Below are 17908 nucleotides of genomic sequence, written 5' to 3' on the forward strand. Positions count from 1 at the left end.
TTGAAATTGGCGCTGCCCGGCGCCATTTTCCTGTGGACCGGAAGTCGCGGCCGGACAGTAATATTACTACTTCCAGTCGCGGCTTCCGGACTTGTGCACTTGGACCAGCGGCAGCAGACGGAGCGGACGGGCCGGAGGGAGCCGCGGCGGCAGGAGCAGGTAAGAGATTTCAATGTATGTTCGTGTGTGTTTACTACTGTATGTAAACCTACTACACTGTGTGTTAGCTCAAAAAATGGCGACACACAGTGTAGGAGGTTAGACCGTTCAAACCCCTCGTTTATCCCGGCACTAGCCAGGATAAAGGAGGGGGGGGTGCTGAGAGCTCACTAGAGCGAGGGCTTTTTACCCAATTTTGTAATGCTGCAATTTTGGGAATAGCTCCATCTAGTGACCAGCAATGGGAAATATTATAAATTAGAATTAATTTATATTTCCTGACTCGTGAAAAAAATAAAAAAAATGTGAACAATGTTTAATCACCTACACACTAAATGTTTAATTAAAAAAAAAAAAACATGTTTTTCTGGCAACACATTACCTTTAATGACCAAGCTATTTTTTACGTTTTTCAATCGTCGCATTCCAAGAGCTATAACGTTTTTATTTTTGCGTCGACATAGCTGTATAAGGTCTTGTTTTTTGTGGGACAAGTTGTATTTTTCAATATCACCATTTTTAGGTACATATTATTTATTGATTAGCTTTTATTAACTTTTTTTGGGGGGGAGGGAGAATAGAAAAAAATAAATTTCGCCCCTCTTTTTTGCGTCCTAAATCTACGCCATTTACCGTGTGGTATAAATAACACAATAACTTTATTCAGCGGGTTGTTACAATTGCAACGATACCAAATTTGTATAGTTTTTGTATGTTTTATTACTTTTACACAGTAAATACGCTTTTTTTTTCAAAATTATTTGTTTTTGTCTCCATATTTGAAGAGCCGTAACGTTTTTATTTTTTCGCCGATGCGGTTGTATGAGGGCTTTTTTTTTGCGGGAAGACTTGTAGTTTTTATTGGTACCATTTTGGAGTAGATGCGACTTTTTGATCACTTTTTATCAAATTTTTGTAAAGTCAGGATTCACAGAAAACAGCAATTTTTCCATAGTTTTTCATTAATTTTTTTACGCCGTTCACCGTGCGGGTTAAATAATGTAATAGCTTTATAGTCGGGGTCGTTACGGACGCGGCGATACCAAATATGTGTAACTTTTTAACTTTTAGTTTTTTTAATAGTAAAGCATTTTGTAAGGGGAAAAGCTGGGTTTTTCATTTTTTTTCACATTTTTTTTAAATTAACTTTATTAAACTTTTTTTTCACTTTTTTACTAGTCCCACTAGGGGACTATAATATGCGATTCTGCGATCGCATTTATAATACACTGCAATACTTTTGTATTGCAGTGTATTACTGCCTGGCCGTTTAACACGGACAGGCATCTGCTAGGTCATGCCTGCGGCATGATCTAGCAGGCATTCACTCCAGGCAGCCTGGGGGCCTTTATTAGACCCCCGGCTGCCATTAGAGACACAGACACTCGGCGATCGTATCGCCGGGTGTCGGTGGGAGAGAGAGGGAGCTCCCTCCCTCTCTCCAAAACCACTCAGATGCGGTGCTCGCTATTGAGCACTGCATCTGAAGGGTTAAACGTGTGAGATCGATACTAATATCGATCTCACACAGCAGAGCAGGGACGCTCCCAGCCCTCAGCTGCCTCTAGCAGCTGAGAGCAGGGAGATGTGACAGTTCCCTGCTCTGTTTACTTATTCCGATGCCGCAACGTAAAAAGTCTATGGCATCGGAATAAGGCCCGTTAGTGACCGACGTAGAAACACGATGGGCCGGTCACTAACGGGTTAACCCCTTCAGGTCGCAGCTATTTTGAACCATTAGGATGCAGCGACTAATTTTTATCACTGTGTTTCGACAGCCATAACTTTTTAATTTTTCTGCTGACGTAGCCATATTAAGGCCTGTGATTTTTTGTAGGAAGAGTTGTATTTTTTAATGGCACCATTGTGGCGTACATCTAATGTATTAAAAAGATTAACATTTTTGGCGGGGAATAGAAAAACAAACAAAACGCAATCCCTTCAAATATGTATAGTTTTTTTTGTTTTACTACTTTGCACAACAAAAGCACATTTCATGGTAGTTTTTATGTTGCCACATTCCAAGAGCCATACATTTCTTATTTTTCCGTTGGTGTAGATGTATGTGGTCCGTTTTTTTCGTGAGTCATTTTATAATAGAACCACTCTGGGGTATATATAAATTATTAATTAACTTTTACATGTTTTTCTTGGGGGAGGCAACAATTTGAAAATAACCACACCCACAATTCGGTGGGGTCCGGTTGCGGAGCCCCCCACCGATCGCTAAAACAAAAGGGGCAGGAGCGCTTAGCTGAGTGCCCCTTAGGCCCTGTTCACATGGAGATTTTTTGCAGGCAGATTTTGACCTGCCTGCAAATTCTTGCCGCGAGCACCGCGGACAAAAAAAATGCAGCAAAAAAAAGCTCTCTGCCTCCCATTGATTTCAATGAGGGTCAGAGGCAGAACCATGGCAAGAAAGAGCACCTCCGGAAATCAATGGGAGGTGTTTTTTTCGGCCGCTGATTCCGACACGGTTTCCGCATCAAAATCAGCGTTAAAAAAAACTCAGTGTGAGCTGGGCCTTAAGCTGTAATTGTATCATTTTGGCTCACCTAGGCTCCGAGCTAGAATTTAGCTAACTCCGTCTTTCTGAGAAGAGACGGAGTTATATCAATACAGCTGAAGACTGCGCCCGGCGGAGCGCTTCTGCCCCTTCGTTTTAGCAATTGGTGGGGGTCTCAGCACCCTGACCCCCAATAAATCAAAACTTCTGGACAGGTCAAAAGTTTTATGAAATGACAGTTCGGGTATGTTCATACGGCCTATTTTCAGACGTAATTCGGGAGTTTTACGCCTCGAATTACGCCTGAAAAGACGGCTCCATTACACCTGAAAACATCTGCCCATTGCTTGCAATGGGTTTTACGATGTTCTGTTCATACAAGGTGTAATTTTACGTGGCGCTGTCAAAAGACGGCGCGTAAAAAGACGCCCGCGTCAAAGAAGTGCAGGACACTTCTTGGGACGTTATTGGAGCCGTTTTTCATTGACTCGAACGTCTGAAAACAGCTCTGTAATTTCAGATGTAATTTGTTAAGACGTGTGAACATACCCTTACTTTAAGTCAATGGGATCCATTAAGATCTGATAAAAAACGGATCTTTCATATCGATCATGAACCCTGTAAAAACATGACACAAATATGAACAGAGCCTGAGGGTATGTTCACACGCAGTGTTTTCAGAGGTAATTCGGGCGTTTTACACCTCGAATTACGCCTGGAAAAAACGCCCCTACTATGCCTACAAACATCTGCCCATTGCTTTCAATGGGTTTTACGGTGTTCTATTCCCACGAGCCTTAATTTTACGCGTCGCTGTCAAAATACGGCCCGTAAAAAGACACCCGCAAAAAAGAAGTGCATGTCACTTGTTGGGGATGTTTTTGGAGGCGTTTTTCATTGACTCCATAGAAAAACAGCTCCAATAACGGCTGTAAAATACACCGCGAAAAACGCTAGTTGCTACAAAAACGTCTGAAAATCAGGAGCTGTTTTCGCCTGAAACCAGCTCCGTATTTTCAGACGTTTTTGGTCACTGCGTGTGAACATACCCTTAGGCTATGTTCACACGGAGTATTTTGCCGAGTTTTTTGTCGCGGAAACCGTGTCGCAAAACTTGGCAAAAAAGGCCCGAAAACGCCTCCCATTTATTTAAATGGGATGCGTCGGGGTCTTTTTCCCGCGAGCAGTAAAACTGCCTCGCAGGAAAAAGAAGCGACATGCCCTATCTTCGGGCGTTTACGCCTCTGACCTCCCATTGACTTCAATGGGAGGCAGAGAAAGCGTATTTCGCGGTGTTTTATGCCCGCGGCACTCAATGGACCCGGGCGAAAAACGGCGCGAAAAACGGCGTGCAGGGAGAGGAAAATCTGCCTCAAAGTTCCAAACGGAATTTTGAGGCAGATATTCCTCCTCCAAAATACTCTGTGTGAACATAGCCTTAGAAATATTTGCAGATGATTTTTACCAACAGAAACTGTAAACAAGTCAACATTAGCAAAAGTCATCGCCCTTAAACCAGTCTTACAGGCCTTGAATATCAAAGCCGTGTAGTCAGATCATGGGATGGGCTATAGAACAATATCATTAAAAAAAATAATCCAGGTGAGCTATGCTAAAAAACAAAACGGAAAGGCAATGTATAGTCTATAAAGCCTCAAGCACACATCCGTGGCGCTTTATACGGCCGCAAATCACGGAAACACAAATCATGGCTTCCGTGTGCGGTCCGTAGTTTTAACGGATCAATGAATAGAATGGTCGAGACTGATCCGCAAAAACGGACAGGAGTAGGACCTGTTCTAGAATATGCGGATCCGTGAAAATAACGGACGTGTGCATGGCCATATACAAATGAATGGGTCAGCGTGCTATCCGTTAAAAACACAGACTGCACACTGCAGAAAAGCACTGAAGTGGACATGAGGCCTGATCGGCTGTGATCGCTTAGAGTAAATAGCAAGAGATCATAATAAAAGCTGGAAAAGTGAATCCATAGCACTATGTCCAGAAGCATTGTGGTAATACCAGAGAACAAGTTAATGGCCAGAAACGACAGCTAGCTCTACGTACTAGAGTCGTGTATACCTGGCTGGTAAATCTTAGATCTGGATGAATGTTTTCTTGACTTACACAATACAACACATCAACATAAATACCAATGTTAGGCTATGTTCACACGGGGTCTTTTGCCGAGTTTTTTGACGCGGAAACCGCGTCGCAAAACTCGGCAGAAACGGCCCGAGAACGCCTCCCATTGATTTCAATGGGAGGCGTCGGCGTCTTTTTCCCGCGAGCAGTAAAACTGCCTCGCGGGAAAAAGAAGCGACATGCCCTATCTTCGGGCGCTTCCGCCTCCGACCTCCCATTGACTTCAATGGGAGGCAGGAGAAAGCGTATATCTCGCTGTTTTATGCCCGCGGCGCTCAATGGCCGCGGGCGAAAAACGGCGCGATAATTGCTGTTCACACGGAGTATTTTGGGGGAGGAATATCTGCCTCAAAATTCCGTTTGGAACTTTGAGGCAGATATTCCTCCCCCAAAATACTCCGTGTGAACATAGCCTAAGGCTCCCACTCCAAATTTCTGGGTAAACAGGACCCTGCATTTGGGAATTGTCCAGCCCTGTTTACAGCTTGCCAGCAATGCCGTTTTGCCCCCAGATCTGACCAGCATTTCAATACTTGTCACTATTGGGACACTGGCTAATAAGAGGGAATACAATGAACAGTTCTGTATTTCACATTTTTTGTCAGAGTCGTGATCTAAAGCTGCTCATACACATTAGGCCTCATGCACACGACCGTAGTGTTTTTCTGGTCCGCAAATTCCAGGACCGTGTTCCGTGAAATGTCCTCCGCAGTTCATCCGTATGTAATCCGCAAAATGCGGATGAAAAAAAAAAAGCCTAGGTAAAACAGGATGACGACAGAACTCATTCCCGGTCGTCGCCTAGCAACATTTCCGCAAATCCGCAAACTGCGGATGACACACGGAGGTGTATCCGCAATTTCCACGGGCCCATTGACTTCTATTGGCATGTCCGCATCGAATTTGCGGCCCGTAATAAGACATGTCCTGAGTTTCTGCGGCACGGATTTGCGGACATGCGGAGACCCGTGAAAACACGGATAGTGTGTATGGGCCCATAGAAATGAATGGGTCCGCAATTCTCCCGTGGATTTGCGGGGGAATTGCGGACGCAAAAACACGGTCGTGTGCATGGGGCCTTAGATAGTAACCAGAAAAAATGACCAATTTAGTCTGATAGGTTGAAAAAAAAAAGACACAGGTTCATCAAGTTCAACCTCTCACTTAAAGGGTTTAAGGCCGATGTTCCCACAGGTCCAATACGCTGCGTAAAAATCACGCAGCGTATCAGACCTGGAATCCGCAGCACCTTTCGTCCGAAAAATGGTGCGGTTTTTCAGACAGAATTCCCGCTGCGTCAAAAAAGCACTCATACTTACCCCCTCCCTCCTGTGATGTCCGCTTCAGTCTCCTACGATGACGTTGCATGCCATGTGACGCTGCAGCCTATGATCGGCTGAAGAGGTCACTTGGGATGAAACGTCATCCCAGGAGGCCGGACTGCAGGAAGAAGTAGGGCGTTATGGGCAAGTATGATTTTTTTTCATCCCTTTTCGGAGTTGCGATTTTTTCGGCGTAATCGCTGTGATTAACCTGCAATTGTCGCAACACTTAGCTTTCTGTTCCGGATTTTGCATCACCATGTCATTTTTCATCACCATGGTGAAAAGCCACAATAGAAATCAACAAAAATACAGCATATGGGTATGTTCACACGGCCTATTTACAGACGTAATTCGTGTTTTACGCCTCGAATTACGCCTGAAAAAACACCCCTAATACGCCTACAAATATCTGCCCATTGCTTTCAATGGGAATTACTATGTTCTGTTCCCACGAGCCTTTATTTTACGTGTCACTGTCAAAATACGGCGTGTAAAATGACGGCTCGTCAAAAGAAGTGCAGGACACTTCTTGGACGTTTTCGGAAGCGTTTTTCATTGAATCCATTGAAAAACAGCTCCAAAAACGGCCGTAAAAAACGCTGCGAAAAACGTGAGTTGTTAAAAAAACGTCTGAAAATCAGGAGATGTTTTCGCCTGAAAAAAGCTCAGTATTTTCAGACATTTTTGGTCACTGCGTGTGAACATACCCCAAGTTTTTTTCCCGCAGAATGGGCATGAGATTTTCTAAATCTCATCCACTTTTGCGGCTACTGTAAATGCTGCAGGATTTCCGCAGCTTATACGCTATGTGGATACCCAGCCTAAGCGAAATCGAGCAATATAAATCGCTGGCTAACAACCCTTGTCGTCTGCAATGACATGTGCGTGGTGTTGTTGGTGGAGCATGAAAAGGTTTCTAGAGCTAATGTGAATGGCCAACTGTTTTTAGGGTGTGTTTTTTTCTTGATATTACGCTGCCCTCGACACTTATCTTAAGGCCGGATTTACACGAGCGAGTGCGCTTTGCGCGCGCAAAAGGCACTTGACAGCTCCGTGTGTCAGCCCCGTATGATGTGCGGCTGCGTGCTTTTCGCGCAGCCGCCATCATTATGACACTCCGTTTGGATGTTTGTAAACAGAAAAGCACGTGGTGCTTTTCTGTTTTCATTCATCCTTTTCACAGCTGTTGCACGAATCACGCTGTTCGCACGCAAGGGCTTCCGTGTGGTGCGCGTAATTTTCACGCACCCATTGAGTTCAATAGGTGCGTGATGCGCGAAAAACGCCCAAAGAACGGACATGTCGTGACTTTTTCGCAGCGGACCCATGCTGCCGAAAAATCACGCAACTGTCTGCACTGCACCATAGACTAATATAGGTCCGTGCGACGCGTTATATCAAGTCCAGAGTCAGCGCAGCCGTCTACCAGGAAATCTTCGAGCACTTCATGCTTTCCTCTGCTGACAAGCTTTATGGAGATGCTGATTTCATTTTCCAGCAGGACTTGGCACCTGCCCACACTGCCAAAAGTACCAATACCTGGTGTAATAACCACAGTATCACTGCACTTGATTGGCCAGCAAACTCGCCTGACCTAAACCCCATAGAGAATCTATGGAGTATTGTCAAGAGGAAGATGAGACACCAGACCCAACAATGCAGGCGAGTTGAAGGCCGCTATAAAAGCAACCTGGGTTTCCATAACCCCTCAGCAGTGCCACAGGCTGATCGCCTCCATGCCACGCCGCATTGATGCAGTAATTCATGGGACCCCCGACCAAGTATTCAGGGCATATACTGGACATACTTTTCAGTAGGCCTACATTTTGGTATTAAAAATCATTCTTGAAATTGGGCTTATATAATATTCTAATTTTTGAGACACTAAATTTTGGGTTTTCATTAACTGTTACCATAATCATCAACATTAAAAGAAAAAACTGCTGGAAATGGATCACTCTGTGTGTAATGAATCTATAGAATATATGAGATTCAAATTCATTGAGAAGGACTAGTATATCCCTGAGCTCAGCATCTTTCCTTCCAGCATATGCTGCCCTCAGACAATAATTGCTGCCTATGCTCCTGCCCTGTTCTGCTTTATCATAGGTTACATTGTATGGACCCAAATGACCCTGGTGTACTCCATAAAACAAAAACTAGATAAACACTAACTTATCCATCCATGTTGAAACACTTGGTCCCGGACGCCATCTGCCTCTCAGTGACAGACAGGAGGTGCAATGTGCTTCATGTGAGTGACAACTTTGGATCTGCCCAGGAACATGCAGCTCTGAAGTGGTCACTCCCGTGTCCTCCTCCATTCACCGAGCAGTGCGCCAAACATACAAAACTTTCTACTCATGTACAGGTAGATTTTCTGACTAGACTATACCAATAAAACAGATCCCAACACATGCAAGTCTACAGTAATCACTAGCGAGCTGCGGTTTAAGGAGTGCCATTCGAATACAATGAAACTGCATAAAAAGCGCGTTTAGCTCTGCTGTACTTCTCAAAGGTTACATCCCTATCGTAACATAATAGATGATCTCATGTCTATTCATAAAAGCCTCTGACATTGAAGTTTAAGGCATGAGCTATAAACACAGCGGAATAAGAAGTGCGAGATAAATGAGCCGTGACTTCATAGCCAACCTAAATAAATCGCTGCCTGCCATCCAATAAACTAAACACAGCATGAATGAAGCAACATAGTAAGGATACAATCTCACCTTATGGCTTACGAATAATAATACATTTATCAATGCAAATAATAAAGATGGTCAGAATTCATGAATGATAACCTTTCTGCCTCTGCAGGAGGGGCTGGGGGTAACTGCCTGGGTCCACCTTTTAGGCTGTGTTCACACAGAGTTTTTTTGCAGGAGGAAAATTCTGCCTCAAATTTCCGCTCACGCCCATTGAGTGCTACAGGCAAAAAAAACTCAACGAAATACGCTTTCTCTGCCTCCCATTGATGTCAATGGGAGGTCAGAGGCGTAACCGCGCGAAGATAGGGCATGTCCCTGCTTTCTCCCGCGAGGCGGTTTTACCACTCGCGGGAGAAAACCGCCCTCGCCTCCCATTGAAATTAATAGGAGGCATTTTCGGCTGGTTTTTGCGGAGCGGTTTCCGCGCCAAAAGAACTCGTCAAAATACTCATTGTGAACAGGGCCTTACACCTACCGATAGTCGACCGACACAGCGAGCGCCTATCAACGCGACATTGCTGGATCGGCGCTCGTTTGCTCCTGTCACAAGGAGCTATGGATGTGGACGAGCGGTCAATACAACGATCATCCCCATACATTATCATCACGTCGGCAGCGCGTATCCCTGTTTACACAAGGAGAGGTGCCGACAACGATAATATTTCACAGACAATATTTAAACGCTTGTCTGCCCGATAATCGCTCGGCCAGTGTAAAAGGGCCTTTAGGTCCTGTTCATATAACTTTTTTTTGTTTACGTTTAGTGTGTACGTCTGGAAACCTCCCGACGTACATGCTAAACGTGTTCATAGGGCTCCAATGTCAGACGGAGTCCAAACAAGTATCCTACTGGCCTCCGTCTGGCTGGTATACGTCCGTGTACCATCAAAAAACTTTATGGAATAGCATAGACTAGACTATTCCATCCCGCACTGTCCAGTAAAGAAACAAAAACATAAAAGTTAAAACGTATAGGTTTTGTTTATCATGGCAGCCTATGGGCGACAGATGCCATTGTTAACCCATTAGAGCCTACGTTTAATGTATAGGGCAGGAGCTTTTCCTAAACTATATAGACAAAAAGTACTGGGACACCTACAGGAGCTTTTATGACATCCCATTCTAAATCCAAAGGCATTAATATGGAGTTAGTCACTTATTTGCAGCTAAAACAGCTTCCACTCTTCTGGGAAGACTTTCTACAGGATTTTGTTGTGCGTTTGTGGGAATTTTTGGCCATTCATCCAGAAGAACATTTGTGAGGTCAGGAACGGACGTTAAAGGAACAGTGTCATCGCAAATAATTTTTTTATATGTTAAAGATGTTAGTGCTTTAATAAAAACGTTTATATTCATTTGTGTGTTTGTGTTTTACTGTTTCTTATTTTTACACTTTTTCTTCCCTATGGGGGCTGCCATTTTTTGTTCCATTTCTGTGTGTGTCGATTAACGACACACACAGACATGGAATACGGCAGCCACAGTCCCATAGGGACTGCGAACGGCTCCCGTCCCATTGACTGCCGTGTACGGCGTCTGTGTGGGAACTGCGCATGCGCCGCTCCCACACAGTCCTATTCGAAATTGGCGCCGTCCGGCGCCATTTTCCTGTGGACCGGAAGTCGCGGCCGGACAGTAATATTACTACTTCCGGTCGCGGCTTCCGGACTTGTGCACATGGAACAGCGGCAGCAAACGGAGCGGACGGGCCGGAGGGAGCCGCGGCGGCAGGAGCAGGTAAGAGATTTCAATGTATGTTAGTGTTTGTGTGTGTTTACTACTGTATGTAAACCTACTACACTGTGGGTTACCTCAAAAAATGGCGACACACAGTGTAGGAGGTTAAACCTTTCAAACCCCTCGTTTATCCCGGCACTAGCCAGGATAAAGGAGGGGTGGATGCTGAGAGCTCACTAGAGCGAGGGCTATTAACCCAATGTTGCAATGCTGCAATTTGGGAACAGCCCCATCTAGTGGCCAAAAATGGGTAGTATTATAAATTAGAAATAATTTATAATATTTCCTGGCTCGTGCCAAAAAAAAAAAAAAAATTTGAACAATGTTTAATCGCCCACACACTAAATGTTTAAATTTTAAAAAAAAAACATGTTTTTCTGGCAACACATTCCCTTTAAAAAAGGATCTGGATCACAATTTCCCTTCTAGTTCATCCCAAAGGCTTTCAATGGGGTTGAGGTCATGTCTGTGCGGGCCAGTCCAGTTCTCATCTTTAGGAGCTGTATAGTGGAGGTTCTTAGCTCCCACTAGTTTAATGGGCATCCTTGTTTTAAACTCCCTGTGGCTTATACTTCATGTAGAATGGGAAGTACACTCCTCGTGAAACCGGAAATTCCTACAAACCAAGGATATTGCCAGTCAGAAAAGAACTGCATGAAAGACGCCCACATCAGTAGTGTCTATTTCCCTTAGGAGACCACAATACTGCAGACTACAAGAGCCAATGTAGAATTTGGAGTGATTCGGAAATCACTTTTAATAGACATTCATAGAACAACCCAAGGCACCAGTACCAAGTTTCCAGGTCCACTGGGTACCCGTCTCCTGGCATTGCTAAAGTACGCAACCAAACTTCTTAAAGGCAAAGTTTATCCCAGAATGTAACACTGATGGCCTATTTTTAGGCTAAGCCATCAATATGTGATCTGCGTAAGTCTTACCCCAACACCCCCACCATGCACACCTTGCTTTAACCTGGGAAACCCCTGTTAAAAATGGCAGCCATTGGATAAATCCATAAAGCTACTTATAGCACGATCACTCGCTAGAAATGGCTGCGCTGAGCTCTATCACAGAGCTCTGGTGTAACGGTTCTGACTTTTGTAAAATATATGAACTTATATCAGGAAAGCGGCATCACTAGTGTGGGAAATGGCTATACACGTGGGATTTTCCCTGTAGTACTCTTATCAACCAGGTTGCCTCACATTATTCCTATTTTTGCACATGATGATTTCTACCTCATCTTAGTCTTTGGGGCTATTATTTGGATGCCACCTTATTTACTCATCTTCTGCAGCTTCATTTTAGCGATCAGTGCTCAGACCTCCACCGATCAAAACTTCTGACATGTCAAAAATTTTTGGTTTAAACGTTGAGAGTGCACAATCGATTCTATGTGTCATCCTCTCCTTTGTAAGATACTGTATATAACTTCCAGTGAGATGTTCAGGTAGTTATATTTCACCATTGATGTCATGGCACTTTAAGTCCCAGGATTTAAAAGTTCTTGTTCCTTCTTCAGCTAGCGAGTCCTTCTGAAATCAAGGGCCGTCCATGTAATACAGACTCAGGCCTCATGCACACGAACGTATTTTTTTCCTCCCGTAAATAAGGGGTCCTTGGTCACACGTATTCGACTCGTATTGCACCGTAAATACGGGTCTGGTGTGACCAGTATTCCACCCGTATTTACGGGCACGTTTTCGCTGCAAAATTGCACTGCACTAATTGGCAGCCCCTTCTCTCTATCAGTGCAGGATAGAGAGAAGGGACAGCCCTTTCCGTAGTAAAAGTAAAAGAAATTCATACTTACCCGGCCGTTGTCTTGGTGACGCGTCCCTCTTTCGACATCCAGCCCGACCTCCCTGGATGATGCAGCAATCCATGTGACCGCTGCAGCCTGTGATTGGCTGCAGCGGTCACATGGGCTGAAACATCATCCCGGGAGGCCGGACTGGAGGAAGAAACAGGGAGTTCTGGGTAAGGATGTACTTCTATTTTTTTTTTTTACACGTTGATCTATATTGTGATCGGTAGTCACTGTCCAGGGTGCTGAAAGAGTTACGGACGATCGTTTAACTCTTTCAGCACCCTGGACAGTGACTACCCCCTGACGTCGCCTAGCAACGCTCCCGTAATTACGGGTGCACACAAGTAGTCACCCGTAATTACGGGAGCCCCATAGACTTCTATGGGTCTGCCCGTGCCGTTATTACGGCCTGAAATAGGACATGTTCTATATTTTTCAACGGCACAGGTACCTTCCCATAAGCATACGGGGAGGCACCCGTGGCCAATAGAAGTCTATGGGCCCGTAATTACGGGCGTTTTTACGCTTGTGTGCATCAGGCCTCACAGATCTGCCAGAGGTTTGTCCCAAACAGGTCCCCCTCTTCTAAATATTTACCCTGAATGCCCCAGTAGGGCTTTTAACGGTTTTTATGAGCATACAAGCATCTTCTGGCAACTGCTTCATAGGATTTTTTGCCTTCCTCTGGATCAACACAGTAGGATTATATAAAGTACAGTTAAAGGGAACCTGTCACCAGCATTTCACCTATTGAACTTTACTTATCCCTCTCTGGCCGCTGCTATAAAAAGTTCATTGCCGTTATCCCCGCTCCTAAACTCCTCTTCCGACTGTAAATATCGGTCTGCAAACGTTTTGCGCCTTTTATCGTAATTATGCGGTGTCCCTTTGTGCGCACAACCCAGAAGAGGACATCAATGCACAAGCGCAAGATTTTGTGTGCTGGGGGAAGGCGAGGAGCTGTCAATCAAAAGTAAGGAGGCGAAGTAAACTTGGAAAGACTTGAGGAATGAAGATATGACTCTTTTCATATGAAGATCTGACTCTTTTCTGCTCATTAGCATACGGTGTGGGAACACTAAAAAGCTAAATACTAAAGCTACAGAGCCGACTAAGAAGATAATTATAGGTTATATAGAAATGATTTTTCACCCACTACCACCAGGTATTGCTGGTTTAATAGGTGAAATGCTGGTGACAGGTTCCCTTTAAGTTTACCGCTCAGACGGCACTGGTAAGGGTATGTTCACACGGCCTATTTTCGGTTCCGATGGGCCGTTTTTTTACGTGGCCGTTTTGAAAAACAGTTGTGTAAAAAAACAGCCGCGAAAAAGAAGTGCTGGACACTTCTTGGGACGTTTTTGGAGCTGGTTTTAATAGACTATTGAAAAAAGCTCCAAAAACGGGCGTAAAAAACGAGAGTGGCTTAAAAAACGTCTGAAAATAAGGAGCGGTTTTCCCTTGAAAACAGCTCCGTATTTTCAGACGTTTTTAGTCTAGTGTGTGAACATACCCTAAGGCTATGTTCACACTGAGTTTTTTGACGCGGAAACTGCGCCGCAAAACTCGTCAAAAACGGCCCGAAAATGCCTCCCGTTGATTTCAATGGGAGGCGGGGGACATGCCCTATCTTCGGCGTTTACGCCTCTGACCTCCCATTGACTTCAATGGGAGGCAGAGAAAGCATATTTTGCTGCGTTTTATGCCCGCGGCACTCAATGGCCGCGGGCGAAAAACGCCGTTCCAAACGGAATTTTGAGGCAGAAATTCCGCCTGCAAAAAACTCAGTGTGAACATAGCCTTACAGTCCAATATCATTCAGTATGGACACTTTCTCCCAGAAAAATGCAGTGGACAATCCGCAATCCATTGAGGGTGTGGATGGTAATTTGTTGGATCATACGTCATTTAGGGTATTTGTTGGATCATACGTCATTTAGGGTATTTGTTGGATCATACCCAATTTAGTTTTACCTGCTCCGGTCTGAGAGATATATTGTGGGTATTTGAGCCAGGACATTATAACAGTAGGATTATAGGTTGGACTTGGACCTTCAACCTTAACTATGTAACTATGGATTATGTGCCTTGACCTTCACTACTTTACAATCTGGACAACAAGCAGAGAGTGACCATTCTCTTATGATACGTGCTTTAGGTTTACGGTGTGCTGGTCGGGACAGAACTCTTCAGGTCAGGATGGAAAACATTTGCCATTTGAGCTACGAGACCGTACTTGTGTAGTAAAATCTTACGATTACATGATATGACCACCATGTATGAGGAATATGTGCTAATATAACCACGATTAGTAGCTGTACATGTCTGACCCTTGTTTTATGCCTACGTCACACAATGACGGACACGAAGGTCATATCACTACATAAAAAGCTACAACCTGGAGCTACAAAAGGTGACATTTGGTTATACGTGAGATGCAATAGAAAACGTGGCATTACAGCAAAACAACCTCAACTGATCTTGTGGCCAACGCAGAAGGTCTGACCCAGTGGGAATGAAGTTGCCATGCTGTGATCTGGAAATCATGGAGTTAAAGGGGCTGTCAAATCAAGACGACCCTTTCCATATTGCTTATTAGGAAATATGACGCAATTGCCCTCAATGCGGTTTTAACCCAAAGCTTCGTGGTAGAATGTCACAGCCCCTTTATCCCAGCTCATGAGCCCTCCACCAAAACCCATCTTCTGACAGCTCACATCGAAAGGTAAAGATCCACATAGCCTTGTATGCAAACAGTACAAGTATGGGCGCCATGTCTAGACCTGACTCTCAAGGTCCCTAGTCAATTTCTGACACCAACGAACATGTTAGCCTGTTGCACCCAAAGCATCTGACATATGTACAGCAGGTGCAGGAAGAGATAGCAATGCTAAGCACTGATATAATGAGTGGATCGGATCTGATCGATTGTCCACAGATCATCTGCAGACCGGGCAGTCACGTGATCCGAGAATTAGCAATCACCCCTTAAGACTGTCAAATGTCACAATTCTAAACAATGATTGATTTTAGTTTTCTGGAAAAATCCAATTAATTTTCCGAGAGGTATTGGTCGTATACGATCGCTCTGAAGTGCAATTATTTCCACAATTGGGTCTGATCATCGATCATTTGGAACAAAGAATTGTGCGCTCATTGACCAGAGATTCCGTATAGGACAAGTCCTGACTGGGACAAGACCGCAGGATGAATGGAAACACTTTCAAGGCTCGCTCATAGGGCACAGTCCTGCCAGCTGTTGTTACATTACTCCTCTGCCACCCGGGGGACAAGCTGACTCCACCTCGTCTTGTTATTCTACGCTCCGGCATGAAGGGGGCAACACAGCTTGTCCACCCACCATACACGACACAGCCAAAACATTCCAAAGATACACAGGGCTAAACCACTGCAAGAACAGACTAAAACAATGAAAGCTTTAGAAAAAGTTATTCCCTGCAGCCGCCACTCACCTCTGCCCGGTAATCTCCTCACCGTACCACGGTCCCCTCGCCACCGTACTTGTCCCCGCTGCCACCCTCTCTCTCGAAGCCACGCCCAGCGCCCAAGCCGCGCCCCATCTCGCCGCATTTCAAACATCAACCGCCGTCTCGCCGTGAGAAAGGAATGGGGAGTGCGCGACATTTGTACGAGCCAATCACAGGGGTCGGGGCGGATCCAGGCGCTGTGATTGGAAGGCGCGGTCTCCGTCGGCTTCTGCTCGTTGCTCTGGAGAGTGGCGGTAAGTGCGGCGCTGTGTTGTCGCCGCCTGTGGTACTCGGTGATATGACAGGAGGCGGGATAACGTGTGAACACTTTCCCGGGAACTTGTTTCTATATTTTTTCCCTTATTTCATATTCTTCAGATGAACTCCAAACATCTAGAGCAGCATAGAAATCAGCATGTTTAATGATAGGGCTTCATCGAAACAGCTTGTGTTCAACGCTCTGCTGTGTTGAAGTCGCATGACTATTTTAGGTCTTATTCACACTAGCGTATTTCACGTCTGTGTTACACGCCCGCTGCGTGAAACTCCCTGAATGTCCTATTCTTGTGCGTTTTTTGCGCATCACGGACCCATTGCAGTCAATGGGTGCGTGAAAGTCATGGGCAGCACACGGACGTCATCCGTGTGCTGTCCGTGATTCACACAAAAGTTGCTAAAAAAATGATGGGAAATAGAAAAAAACCTTCAGTTTTTTTGCTGACGTAAAAAATGCATGGCATACGGATGAAATACGCGCGTAAAAATCGCAGACGGCTTTCACATGGAACTGCATCGCAAGAAGAACGCTGCATTTCTTGCGCGCTCCAATGACACGTTCGTGTGAATAAGGCTTTAGGTTGCGATTTGGTTGCAAGTCGCATGCAATGTAGAGTTTACAAAAGACACAAAAAATGAATTCACGTTTATGATGCATTATGAAGTCTAAATACAGCAGATATATATTTTTTCGTGTCTGTTGCGTCTTGCATCATGTCGAATATAGAAGCGCAGCAAGATTTACAAGCATTACTTGCGATGTCGCACTGCCACCTTGCGATCATTGTGTCACACGACAAAAGTTGCCATGTAGCCCGAAGAGCGTGACACAATAGCAGAGTGCTGGTGGCACCCCATCCATACTACATAAAGTAACAAGAGTAAATAATACATTTTTGTGTCCACTGGTAGATACCTCAACATAAAGCCACAACATTCTCCAAAACAACCTACCCTGGGGTGACATGATTATAAGGGTATGTTCACACGACCAATTTTCGGCCGTTTTTCAGGCCGTAAACAGCCGAAAAATGGCGCCCGACTAACCCATTGACTTTAATAAGTTCCATTGGGATTCCAGGTGGGAACTAAAGGTAGAGGGGGCCACGCATGCATGTGGCTTTCTCCATTATGTTCTATGGGAGTTACGGATACAGGCGAGCAGCAGTTTCCTTCCTAGAGCACTTGATGTTGCCTAGTATCCAATAAGTCATACCCCAAGCATGCCACCAGTTAGCATACATGTGAATAGTCGTGCAGAGACAATGGGAAGGCTCATGGATTACATACCCTCTAGCAAGTGTGGAAACATTCATATACTCTGCATCCAGTGTACACAACACTCTACTGTGTCTGTACTGCAGTGCAGGGTGTAGTGCCACACGAATCACGAATGCACACAAAGGGAAAACGTTTGATAAACAAAGCAGGTGGATGATTCCGAGGGGTAGTACAAAGAAAGCACTCACCCAAACACATTACATTGTGAAAAACAAATGGGCCTTTTCACCACTATGAACTTGTAAAGGCATGTCATTTAAAGGGAATGTGTTGCCAGCAAAACATGTTTGTTTTTTTTTAGTTAAACAATTAGTGTGTAGGTGATTAAACATTGTTCTAATTTTTTTTATTTTTTTCACGAGTCAGGAAATATTATAAATTGGATTCAATTTATAATATTTCCCAGCACTGGTCACTAGATGGAGCAATTCCCAAAATTGCAGCATTGCATGTGGTAAAGC

At 44.6% G+C, this 17908-nt stretch overlaps 1 protein-coding gene across 6 annotated transcripts in view; it reads right to left on the minus strand.

Annotated features, from left to right (window-relative positions):
- The window catches only part of GPSM2 (G protein signaling modulator 2), a 60582-nt gene extending 44612 nt beyond the window's left edge, over nt 1-15970 (minus strand). For all 6 annotated transcript variants that reach the window (XM_075833406.1, XM_075833405.1, XM_075833407.1 and 3 more), the window contains exon 1: nt 15876-15970. The gene's annotated coding sequence lies outside the window, so the exon portion shown is untranslated. The remainder of the gene's footprint in view (nt 1-15875) is intronic.
- Nucleotides 15971-17908: the final 1938 nt, after the last annotated feature.

Source organism: Rhinoderma darwinii, chromosome 7, assembly GCF_050947455.1.
Source record: "Rhinoderma darwinii isolate aRhiDar2 chromosome 7, aRhiDar2.hap1, whole genome shotgun sequence".
NCBI lineage: Eukaryota > Metazoa > Chordata > Amphibia > Anura > Rhinodermatidae > Rhinoderma > Rhinoderma darwinii.